This window comes from Oryctolagus cuniculus, chromosome 11 (genome assembly GCF_051225735.1).
Source record: "Oryctolagus cuniculus isolate XC-2025 breed Fujian yellow rabbit chromosome 11, ASM5122573v1, whole genome shotgun sequence".
In the NCBI taxonomy this organism is placed as follows: domain Eukaryota; kingdom Metazoa; phylum Chordata; class Mammalia; order Lagomorpha; family Leporidae; genus Oryctolagus; species Oryctolagus cuniculus.
In genome coordinates this window covers 104,501,456-104,514,385 of record NC_142877.1, presented here as the reverse complement: position 1 = coordinate 104,514,385, position 12,930 = coordinate 104,501,456, and the positions used below count along the sequence as shown (strand labels likewise).

The 12,930-nt window shown below is 43.6% G+C and overlaps 1 long non-coding RNA gene across 2 annotated transcripts; it reads left to right on the top strand.

The window, feature by feature from the left end:
• Nucleotides 1-1,748: 1,748 nt before the first annotated feature.
• LOC149123597 (uncharacterized) lies at nt 1,749-9,156 on the top strand. Of its 2 annotated transcripts, none has more exons than XR_016216982.1 (3): nt 1,749-2,094; nt 2,204-2,453; nt 8,904-9,156. It is a non-coding gene; the product is annotated as an uncharacterized LOC149123597 (long non-coding RNA). The 2 variants fall into 2 exon arrangements; XR_016216981.1 differs by having other exon boundaries at nt 1,749-2,107.
• Nucleotides 9,157-12,930: the final 3,774 nt, after the last annotated feature.

Sequence of the window (12,930 nt, the reverse complement as noted above, 5' to 3'; positions counted from 1 at the left end):
ATGTCTCTTTAAGCAGTATATAGTTGAGTATTGCTTTTTTATTCAATTTGAAGATCTCTACCTTTGTACTTAGTAATTACTGATATGATCAACCTTGAGTCTATCACCTTGCTACTTGCTTTTTTTTTTTTAAGATTTATTATTTATTTGAAAGTCAGAGTTACACAAAGAGAGAAGGAGAGGCAGAGAGAGAAAGGTCATCCATCAGCTTGCTCACTCCCCCATTGGCCGCAATAGACAGGGCTGTGCCAATCCGGGTCTTCCCATGTGTGCTGGGACCCAAGGACTTGGGCCATCTTCCTGCTTTCCCAGGCCATAGCAGAGAGCTGGATTGGAAGTGGAGCAGCTGGGTCTTGAACTGAGGCCCATATGGGCTGCTGGTGCTGCAGGCGGCGACTTTACCCGCTATGCCACAGCGCCAGCCCCCGCTAATTGTTTTTTATTTATCCCACTGATTATCTTTTCCTTTTACTCTTCCTTCTTTCTTTTTGGGTTAAACAAATATTTTTTTAATCCATTTTACTTCCTCTATTAGATTTTTTTTTCTTTTTCTTTCTTTCTTTTTTTGACAGGCAGAGTTAGACAGTGAGAGAGAGAGAGAGAACAGAGAGAAAGGTCTTCCTTCCGTTGGTTCACCCCCCAAATGGCCGCTACGGCCGGCGCTGTGCCGATCCGAAGCCAGGAGCCAGGTGCTTCCTCCTGGTCTCCCATACTGGTACAGGAACCCAAGTACTTGGGCCATCCTCCACTGCCCTCCTGAGCCATAGCAGAGAGCTGGACTGGAAGAGGAGCGACAGAGACAGAACCTGGCACCCATATGGGATACTGGCGCCACAGGTGGAGGATTAACCAAGTGAGCCACGGCGACAGCCCCAGATTTTTTTTTTTTTCTATATGATTCCATTTACTTGCTGGTTTAAGACTTCTAGTTCTAAAGGTTTGCATGTTTATTTCCCTAATTTATGTGTTGGTATACCAGAGTTTTGTTTATTCAAATTGAAAAAGACACTCTATGCCATCATGACATTTGCATCAGTAACGTCTTAGGGATGAAATTCAGCCTCTGTGTCTGCTGGGCATTTCATAAACTTCCCCAGCATCTAGGTCACATCTCTGCTTATTGGTTAGCTTGCTAGGCACCTAACCTGGATCTCTCACTGTGCATGTCATAGGAACAGAGAGATCATAGGCACAGTTCTGGTAGCATTTACTGGGGAAAGCCTGTTGGGCCGTGGCCAGCATATAGAAAGGTATGGCTTTGAGTCCTGCAAACGGTCCATCAATTTCCAAAGGGTAGTTCATTTTCTAGACCAAAACACAGATTCTCAGGAAAGCACAGTTTTACTCAGCCCTGTAAATTGCTACTAAAGCATTACCCAAGTGGCCTGGAGCTACTCTATCTTCCATTAGCTTATAATACACACTTTTAGTTAAAAAAAATTTTTTTTTTTTTGCTGCTGCTTGCTCCAGGGATTACCATAGGTGTTCTAAAGTATCACAGCTTATCTTGAATCAATATTATACTGTTAGTAAAATGGCACAGTCATATATATGGCGTGATCTACACCCGACACCATCCTTGGCTCTAGGCCCCACTCCATGGCTGGAAGTTAGGTGACCTCATGGCCCAACCACTGGTGTCAGCTCCACCCCCATCCTAGTGGGATTCATTGCCTACCCCCCAGCAGTGTTTTTTTTTTTTTTTTTTTTTTGTTTTTTGTTTGTTTGGTTTTTTTTGGACAGGCAGAGTTAGAGAGTGAGAGAGACAGAGAGAGAGTTATAGACAGTGAGAGAGAGACAGAGAGAAAAGTCCTCCCTCTACTCACTCCCCCCAGTGGCTGCTACGGGTCGGCGCTGCGCTGATCTCAAGAGAGGAGCCGGGTGCCTCCTCCCGGTCTCCCTTGCAGATGCAGGGACGCAAGCACTTGGGCCATCCTCCACTGCCTCCCCGGGCCACAGCAGAGAGCTTGACTGGAAGAGGAGCGACCGGGACTAGAACCCCGGGGTGCTGGCGCTGCAGGCAGAGGATTAGCCTAGTGAGCCGTGACGCCGGCCCCCCTAGCAGTTTTAAGGGGACCTGTTCCTGAACATGTGGTGCTGTGATGTGGTATTATTATCCCCGATTTCTGTAGCTCTTAGAGGTGGTATCTTAGAGTTGTAAATTTGAGTAATTTCTTTTTTTTTCTTTCTTATTATTTGACAGATAGAGTTAGATGGTGAGAGAGAGACAGAGAGAAAGGACTTCCTTCCATTGATTCACTCCCGCAAATGGCCACTACGGCTGGAACTACACCAATCTGAAGCCAGGAGCCAGCTGCTTCCTCCTGGTCTCCCATGCGGGTGCAGGGCCCAAGCACTTGGGCCACAGCAGAGAGCTGGACTGGAAGAGGAGCAGCCGGGACTAGAACCCTGCACCAATAAGGGATGCTGGTGCCGCAGGCGGAGGACCATGAGTAAGTAATTTCATCTCTCAGTTTCTCCTTCCATAAAATGTGGATATTGATTTTACTGTGAAATACATTTGAGTGGTTCCATGTAATGCTTTGAGACAATAAATGTTAGGTCATATTTTACAGTGATTTCCATTTTACAGATGAGGAGAGAAGCTCCCAGAGATTAAGTTAGGTATTCATGGTCACACAGCTAATGAAATGGTAAAAGTGGAGCTTTTCAAGCCGGTTTTACCTAACTCTAACCAAATGGCTTTCAACCACTCAACCTGTCTATTTTCCTTATCTATGAAGTAAGAATGATGATGGGATTATGATAAGACTGACTTTATGTTACAGGGCTCTTGGGGGATTGCACTGAGATGGTGTCTGAGAACAGTAGTAAACACACACTACAAGTAGCTGTTATTTGACCAAAACAGCCTTTTTTTTTTTTTTAACCACATCCAGAACTGGCAGATGAGAGCCAAGACTCAAATCCAGCTCTTTCCTGGCCATGTCTAGTGCCTCTTCCCCAAAATAAGGTGGTTCAGATGTCCTCCGTAAGTTCTAAGTATTTACTGTCATAACAGCTCCCACCAGTGTTCAAACCAGCAGAGGAAATGCCTCCAATACAGGACTAGTAGAAAACCATCCAGTGGCCAGTGCTGTGGTGTAGCAGGTAAAGCCGCCGCCTGCAGTGCAGGCATCCCATGTGGGTGCCGGTTTGAGTCCCGGCTGCTCCTCTTCCAATCCAGCTCTCTGCTATGGCCTGGGAAAGCAGTGGAGGATGGCCCAATTCCTTGGACCCCTGCACCCACGTGGGAAACCCTGAAGAAGCTCCTGGCTTCAGATTGGCGCAGCCCTTAAAGATTTATTTATTTATTTATTTGAAAGTCAGAGTTATGCAGAGAGAGAAGGAGAAGCAGAGAGAAGGAGAAGCAGTTGGCCGCAATAGCTGGAACTGTGCTGATCTGAAGCCAGGAGCTTCCTCTGGGTCTCTCACGTGGGTGCAGGGGCCCAAGGCCTTGGGCCATCTTCTACTGCTCTCCCAGGCCACAAGAGACCTGGACAGGAAGTAGAGCATCTGGGTCTTGAACCGGCACCCATATGGGATGCCGGCACTTCAGGCCAGGGCATAAACCCGCTGTGCCACCGCGCTGGCCCCCATAAATAAATCTTAAAAAATTATATATATATATATGTATATAAAAGAAAAGACTAGCCAGCTTCACAGACAAAGGAGACAAAACAGACCTAATGCCATGGTCTCCATAGAGGGGACAGGGGGAGTGAAGTGTTAGTGCTGTATTCTGAACCACAACTGATCCCAAACAAGGACACTCTCAGTCCTCCTGTGAAAGGCAAGCTCTGATCACTCCCCAGGCATGGTGCTGCATTCTGTTCCCCAGAACAGGGAGAGGTGAACTGAACCGTGGCCAGACTGCTCATCTTCATCCTGAGTCTGAAGAACAAGTGTCTCTCTCCTTCAGCCTTTTTGGCCTCTGAAGCTTCTAAACCCAACTCATCTACCAGCCTGGGAAACAGGAGAGGAAAATGGCTCCTCCCTCCTTCTCTTGATGAGTTCACTATTTTCACTTTCTAGTTAACTTTCTTTTTTTTTTTTAAACTTATTTAATGAATATAAATTTCCAAAGAACAGCTTATGGATTACAATGGCTTCCCCCCCCCCCATAACTTCCCTCCCACCCGCAACCCTTTCTCGCTCCTTCTCCCCTTCCATTCACATCGAGATTCATTTTCGATTCTCTTATATACAGAAGATCAGTTTAGCATATATTAAGTAAAGATTTCAACAGTTTGTACCCACATAGAAACACAAAGTGAAAAATACTGTTTGAGTACTAGTTATAGCATTAAATCTCAATGTACGGCACATTAAGGACAGAGATCCTACATGAGGAGTAAGTGCACAGTGACTCCTGTTGTTGACTTAACAATTTGACACTCTTGTTTATGGCATCATTAATCTCCCCAGGCTCCAGTCATGAGTTGCCAAGGCTATGGAAGCCTTTTGAGTTCGCCGACTCTGATCATATTTGGACAAGGTCGTAGTCAAACTGTCAAAGTGGAAGTTCTCTCCTCCCTTCAGAGAAAGGTACCTCCTTCTTTGATGACCCGTTCTTTCCACTGGGATCTCACTCGTGGAGATCTTTCATTTAGGTCATTTTTTATTCCCAAAGAGTGTCTTGGCTTTCCATGCCTGAAATACTCTCATGGGCTTTTCAGCCAGATCCGAATGCCCCAAGGGCTGATTCTGAGACCAGAGTGCTGTTTAGGACATCTGCCATTCTATGAGTCTGCTGTGTATCCCACTTCCCATGTTGGATCGTTCTCTCCCTTTTTTGTTCTATCGGTTAGTATTTTCAGACACTAGTCTTGTTTATATGCTCCCTTTGACTCTTAGTCCTATCATTATGATCAATTGTGAACAGAAATTGATCACTTGGACTAGTGAGATGGCATTGGTACATGCCACCTTGATGGGATTGAATTGGAATCCTCTGGTATGTTTCTAACTCTACAGTTTGGGGCAAGTCAGCTTGAGCATGTCCCAGATTGTACATCCTCTCTTATTCCCACTCTTATATTTAACAGGGATCACTTTTCATTTAAGTTTCAACACTTAAGAATAACTGTGTGTTAATTACAGAATTAAACCAATAGTATTAAGTAGAACAGACAAAAAAAATACTAAGAGGGATAATGTATTAAGTTGTTCATCAACAGTCAGGGCAAGGGCAGATCAAGTCACCGTTTCTCATAGTGTCCACTTCTCTAGTTCACTTTCAAGACAGGCTTGCTGTTGATTCTGCTTCAATGTTAGGTCCTTTAAGTTAGGGACTTTTATTTTCTTAGCAATTTGTGAGTGACAACAAAATTGATTAACAGCACAATAATATTCTTTATAATAGACAAACAACATTGTGTTCTTATGAAAGTTTCTGGTTCTACATCATGCTGAGTGAAATAAGCCAGTCCCAAAGGGACAAATACCATATGTTCTCCCTGATCGGTGACAACTGACTGAACACCAAAAAGGAAACCTGTTGAAGTGAAATGGACACTATGGGAAACGGTGACTTGATCAGCATAGCCCTGACTGTTAATGAACAACTTAAGACATTATCCCTCTTAGTAGTTTTTTTATCTGTTCTACTTAATATGACTGGTTTAATTCTGTAATTAATACACAGTTATTCTTAAGTGTTGAAATTTAACTGAAATGTGATCCCTGTTAAACATAAGAGTGGGAATAAGAGAGGGAAGAGATGTATAATTTGGGACATGCTCAAGCTGACTTGCCACAAATGGTAGAGTTAGAAACATACCAGGGGATTCCAATTCAATCCCATCAAGGTGGCATGTACCAATGCCATCTCACTAGTCCAAGTGATCAATTTCAGTTCACAATTGATCATAATGAAAGGACTAAGAGTCAAAGGGAGCACATAAACAAGTCTAGTACCTGCTAACACTAACCAATAGAATAAATAAAGGGGAGAGTGATCCAACATGGGAAGTGAGATACTCAGCAGACTCATAGAATGGCAGATGTCCTAAATAGCACTCTGGCCTCAGAATCAGCCCTTGGGGCATTCAGATCTGGCTGAAAAGCCCATGAGAGTATTTCAGGCATGGAAAGCCAAGACACTCTGGCAAAAGATCTCTGTGAGTGAGATCCCAGTGGAAAGAACAGGTCATCAAAGAAGGAGGTACCTTTCTCTGAAGGGAGGAGAGAACTTCCACTTTGACTATGACCTTGTCTAAACAAGATAAGAGTCAGAGAACTCAGAGGGCTTCCATAGCCTTGGAAACTCATGAGTGGAGCATAGGGAGATTACTGATGCCATAGACAGGAGTGTCAATTGGTAAAGTCAACAACAGGAGTCACTGTGCACTTACTCCTCATGTAGGATCTCTGTCCTTAATGTGCTGTACATTGAGATTTAATGCTATAACGAGTACTCAAACAATATATTTCACTTTGTGTTTCTATGGGGGTGAAAACTGTTGAAATCTTTACTTAATGCATACTAAACTGATCTTCTGTAAAAAAAAAAAAAAAGAAATTATCAATTCCCAACTTGACTCTCACTGGGATTAAACACGACAATAGGTCTGATCTGATTTCATCATCATTTAAAAAAAATCATCTATTATTTTTCACTTTATGTTTCTGTGTGGGAGCAAACTGTTGAAATCCTTACTTAATGTATACTAAGCTGATCTTCTGTATATTAAGATAATCGAAAATGAATCTTGATGTGAATGGAAGGGGAGAGGGAGTGGGAAAAGGGAGGGTTGTGGGTGGGAGGGACGGTATGTGGGGGAAGCCATTGTAATCCATAAGTCGTACTTTGGAAATTTATATTCATTAAATAAAAGTTAAAAAAAGAAAAAAAAAAGAAAGAAAGTTTCTGGTTCTAATTGGTATCCCATATTAAACATATGGTATATTTGTAGGCCGGTGCCGTGGCTCACTAGGCTAATCCTCTGCCTTGCGGCGCCAGCACACCGGGTTCTAGTCCCAGTTGGGGCGCCGGATTCTGTCCCGGTTGCCCCTCTTCCAGGCCAGCTCTCTGCTGTGGCCAGGGAGTGCAGTGGAGGATGGCCCAAGTGCTTGGGCCTTGCACCCCATGGGAGACCAGGATAAGTACCTGGCTTCTGCCATCAGATCAGCACAGTGCGCACATAGCACAACACATTAAGGACAGAGATCCTACATGGGGAGTAAGTACACAGTGACTCCCGTTGTTGATTTAACAATTGACACTCTTATTTATGACGTCAGTAATCACCTGAGGCTCTTGTCATGAGTTGCCAAGGCTATGGAAGCCTCTTGAGTTCACAAACTCTGATCTCATTTAGACAAGGCCACAGTAAAGTGGAAGTTCCTTCCTCCCTTCAGAGAAAGGTACCTCCTTCTTTGATGACCCGTTCTATCCACTGGGATCTCACTCACAAAGATCTTTCATGTAGGTCATTTTTTGCCACAGTGTCTTGTCTTTCCATGCCTGAGAAACTCTCATGGGGTTTTTAGCCAGATCTGAATGCCTCAAGGGCTAATTCTGAGGCCAAAGTGCTGTTTAGGACATCCGTTAGTCTATGAGTCTGCTGTGTATCCTACTTCCCATGTTGGATCATTCTCTCCTTTTTAATTCTATCAGATAGTATTAGCAGACACTGGTCTTATTTATGTGATCCCTTTGACACTTAATCCTATCTTTATGACCAATTATGGACTTAAACTGATCACTTTAACTGTAAGATGACATTGATACCTGCCAACTTAATGGGATTTGTGTCCCATGGCACGTTTCTATCTCTACCCTTAGGGGTGAGTCCGAATGAGCATGTGCGGAACTGTACGTGAGATACCACTTATGATGCTTACATCCCATATCACAGTGCCTGAGCTAGAGTCCCAGCACTACTCTCTATTCTAGCTTCCTGCTATGGACATCCTGGGAGGCAGGAGATGACAGCTAACGTGTTTAGATCTCTGCTACCCACATGGCATGGGAGATGTGGATTGAGTTCTTGGCCTGTTGTGGACATTTGGGGAAGGAGTCAGCAGAAGGAAGCCTTCTGCCTCTCTGCCTCTCAAATAAATAAATATGCTTTTAGGAAAGAAAAGAAATGAAACTTTACAAAGACCCTCTTCAAGGAGTTCTCAAGTGGTGTTTTACTAATTTTTCATTGTTTTCATTTTTATAACTTCACATAATCTTCCTAGTAATCACCACTACCACCACTTGTAATTATATAACTTTACACTTTTGTAGGATTCTAATGATTTCAACACTGTCTCTGCTCTATTACTCTGACAACTCCAGAGGAAAAGGATCAGCTTTTAAGTGTCTTTTGCTTTCCTAAAGCAGGTTTCAAAACACTAACCCAAATCAGGATCTCAATGAAGGTCAGATGAATAACTGAGTGCACTGTATATCACTGAATTCTCACATAGCCCTCTGAGGCTGGAAGGGATAGAGTTATCCCTGTTTTGCTGATGAGGAAACAGATGACCAGAGAAGTCAGAGGTCACATAGTGAAAGTGCTTGGTTTAGAATTGGAATCTCCTCATTCTCAATTCAGCTTTTTGTTATTGTCTCTGGAAATACTGTTGGATACCGACACTGGTTTTTAAATTTGTATTTTTTTAGAAAGCTAATATGCCAAGGGAAGGATTTCCTCAGTTTTAACTTTGAGACAACATTTAGTTTAACTAAGAAAAACATTTCCTAAAGAAATACAAAACAGTATACTTGCAAATGTTTTTCCTCATCAATTATTCCAACTTCCTGTTATTGTTTTTTTTTTTTTAATCGAATTTAAAGTAAAGGAGGGGGGGGACATCACATTATCCACCTAGCATCAGTCTAATGCCTAGAGTGGATGAGGTCACTTTGAAGTATTCATTGGTTTATATTCTGTGGCCCATCAAATAAGGCGATTGCTAATGAGATCAACCATGGGAGTCTACGGGGACAGACTCAGCTATTGCCATGGTCACAGCCACACTGCATCCCACCTGATGGAGCAGGAGTAATCAGGAGCTGCCATGTGGACAAGGAGATTCTTCATGGTCAGATGCTACAGGACCTTCAGTTTGGGAATAAATCCACCAACGGTGACAGGAGATTTTGGTCTGTTCTTAATGCTGTGGGTGAGAGTAACAAAATAAAAGTCTGACAACACTAATTAAATTGAAGATGTGGTTGAGTGGAAATCTTTATATTACTGGCAGTCTATAATGGAGACAACTGTTTAGGGAAATCATCTTTAGTAAAGCCTAATCCACAAATCCATTCTCAGGTACACTTGGAAACTCCTGGACATGAGGACAGGGATATACATAAAGAAAATACTTCTAGAAGCTCTGTTTCTAATGGAAAAAAACTACAAGAGGGGGTCCTCAAAAAGTTCACAGTTAATGTGTGCCATGGAAAAACTATACATGGATTTCAAAATCTGCACCAAAAAACTTTAATTCCATTTTCTCCTGAACTTTTTGAAGTATGTCTAGATGTATGTACACACACACGCATATATATCAGATATGCACATACACACATATTGACAACAGAATGAATAAATAAATGATGATATGGCCACATAATGGAATAATATAAAGCAGTGAAAATGACTAAACTAGAGTAAAACTCAGTGACACGGGAGCATTTTTTCCCTTATTTTAGTTATTTGAGAGGCAGAGTGACTGGAAGAGAGAGATTGTGCTGATATACTCTCCAAATGCCCTCAATAGCCAGGTCTAGGCCAGCCAGAAGCCAGGAACTCCATCTGGGTCTCTCACATGAGTGGCCCTATTTGGGACCCAAGTAGGGTCCTTCCAGATCCTTGACCATGGGAGGCAGCAGATGATGAGCCAAGTAGTTGGGTGCCTGCCAACCACAAGGGAGACTGGGTTGAAGCTCTCGGTTCCTGGCTTCAGTCTGTCACAGCCCCAGTCACTGCAGGCATTTGGGGAATGAACCAGTGGATGGGAGCTCTCATTTCTCTCGCTCTCGCTCTCTCCTCTAAAATAAATAAATTAATAAATCAGCATTTATTAAAACTAGATTAAATATCTGTGACACTTTATGACAGAAATACAGTACAAAAGTTTCACAAGCTTCTCACGCTCTAGTCACTACTGTTCTATTCTCTGCTTCTGTGAGATCAACTTGGTCTCTTAAATGGAATGATCAGTTCATGCTGTATTAAGATGGAAGCACTTGGGCCAAGACTTGAAGAAGTGAACCCTGTAAGCATCTGTGGAAGGACCTCCAGGTATCAGGTACAGCAAGAGAGATGGCAGGCCGTGGGCTGGAGGTTAAGGTTTGAGTAAGGAGAGAGTGTTCCAGTTAAATGTTGGATTACATTGGTTTTTTGGGGGCATTCATGAAGATGAGCTTTATCCCACCCTTCCTGCAGCCAGAACCCACATCTAAATGCTTTCTTTCCTTTTTATTTTTTGTTCTCAATTTATTTGAAAAGCAGAGAGAAAGAAAGAGAGGAGAGAGACAGATGGAGAGAGATCTTCCATTCGCTAGTTCATTCTCCAAATGCCCACATTAGACAGGGCTGAACCAGGGTGAAGCCAGGAATTCAGAACTTGATCTGGATCTCCCATGTGTGTGGCAGGGGCCCAAGGACTTGAGCCATCATCTGCTGCCTCCCACATATGCATTAGCAGGAAGCTGAGTTGGACACAGAGGAGCTGGAATTCAAAGCAGGCTCTTTGATATGGGATGCGAGTATCCCAAGCAGTGACTTAACCACTATGACAAATGCCCACCTCTTTAAACGCTTTAAATATCCACTTGATATTTAAGGGATATCAGGTTGAGAGTACATTAAATTAGTAGCTTGCTCAGGATGTCCATTATTTTCCATATCTTCTGACACTGTAAAATAGGCTGTGAAGAAAAGAACTCTTGTACACTTTGGTAAGAAAGCAAGCTGGTATAGCACTATACACAGTATGGAGGTTTCTCAAAAAATAAAAACATAAAACTACTATATGATCATCAATCTCACTTTGGGTATGCAGTACATTGAAGAGCTATCTACACCACCATATTCAATGTGGCACTACTCGTAGTAACCACGGCACAGAAGCAACTTAAGTGTCTGATGATGGATGAATGGATAAATGGTAGCATCCAGTGGAATATTTTTCAGTTTTAAAAAGGTGATCATGTCATTGGCAATAATATTAATGAGCTTAAATGATATTATGCTAAATGAAATAAGCCAGACTGAAAGAAAAATATTGCATGATCTCACTGATATGTGGAATAAAAAAGAAAGAGAACTGCCAAAGAGAGAGAGAGAGAGAGAGAGAGAGAGAGGGAAAATAAAATGGTTGTAAAGGGGTGGAGCCCACAGAAATGTAGGATGAGTAAGTCCAGACCTCTAATGTACAGTACAAGAACTATCATTTTAATACTACATTGTATACCGGGAATGTGCTAAAAGGAGATTTGAGATGCTTTTATCATACATGCACAAAATGGTGAAACTAGGTTAGATGATGGATACATTAATTTGCTAGAGAGTAGTAACATTTCACTGTGTATCACTTTGACACCTTATATGCTACATGTAACTTTTAAAAAATCACTCCGTGTGACCTTCTCTGGTGGAGGATGCATCTCCCTGCCCCTCTTGCGTTGGAGGCCACTACTTCTGCGAGGGGTGAAGATGAACTAGAAGTAAGGCTGCCCTCCTAGAGACAGCAGCTTGGTTTTGTATCTGTCACTTCAATCCTTGAAATTGAGTAAGAGATTCTTGATGCAGGCATTGTTGTGCAGTGGGTTAAGCCTCCATTTGCCCACATCCAATACCAGAGTGCCTATTCAAGTCCTGGCTCCTCAGCTTCTGATACTTCTTCCTACTATTGTGCCTTGGAGGCAGCAGAAGATGGCTAAAGTACTTGGATCCCGCCACCCCTCACATGAGAGATCTGGATAGTGTTTTGGGCTCTGGGCCTCTGTCTGGCCCAGCCCTAGCTCTTGCAGGCAATTGGGAAGATATCTCTCCATATGATTAACAAAAATAAATAAATAGGCCGGCGCCGCGGCTCACTAGGCTAATCCTCCGCCTAGCGGCGCCGGCACACCAGGTTCTAGTCCCGGTCGGGGCGCCGGATTCTGTCCCGGTTGCCCCTCTTCCAGGCCAGCCCTCTGCTGTGGCCCGGGAGTGCAGTGGAGGATGGCCCAGGTGCTTGGGCCCTGCACCCCATGGGAGACCAGGAAAAGCACCTGGCTCCTGGCTCCTGCCATCGGATCAGCGCGGTGCGCCGGTCGCATCGCGCTGGCCGCGGCGGCCATTGGAGGGTGAACCAACGGCAAAGGAAGACCTTTCTCTCTGTCTCTCTCTCTCTCACTGTCCACTCTGCCTGTCAAAAAAAAAAAAAAATAAAAAAAAATAAATAAATAAACATTTTTTAAAAAGATAACATGCCAATCTCAAATTACTTATGCAATATTTTGAAATACAATGACCACTAGACATTAAAAAAATAACAGTTGGGGCCGGCGCCATGGCTCACTAGGCTAATCCTCCACCTTGCAGCGCCAGCACCCCAAGTTCTAGTCCCGGTCAGGGCGCCGGATTCTGTCCCGGTTGCCCCTCTTCCAGGCCAGCTCTCTGCTGTGGCCCGGGAGTGCAGTGGAGGATGGCCCAAGTGCTTGGGCCTTGCACCCCATGGGAGACCAGGAGAAGCACCTGGCTCCTGCCATCAGATCAGCGCAGTGCGCCGGCCGCAGCGCGGCGGCCACTGGAGGGTGAACCAATGGCAAAGGAAGACCTTTCTCTCTGTCTCTCTCTCTCACTGTCCACTCTGCCTGTCAAAATAAATAAATAAAGAAATAAATAACAGTGGGTTAAGGCAGCACCTGTAAGACTGACATCCCATATCAGTGCTGGTTGAAATCCTGGCTGCTCTACTTCCCATCAAGCTCTCTGCTAA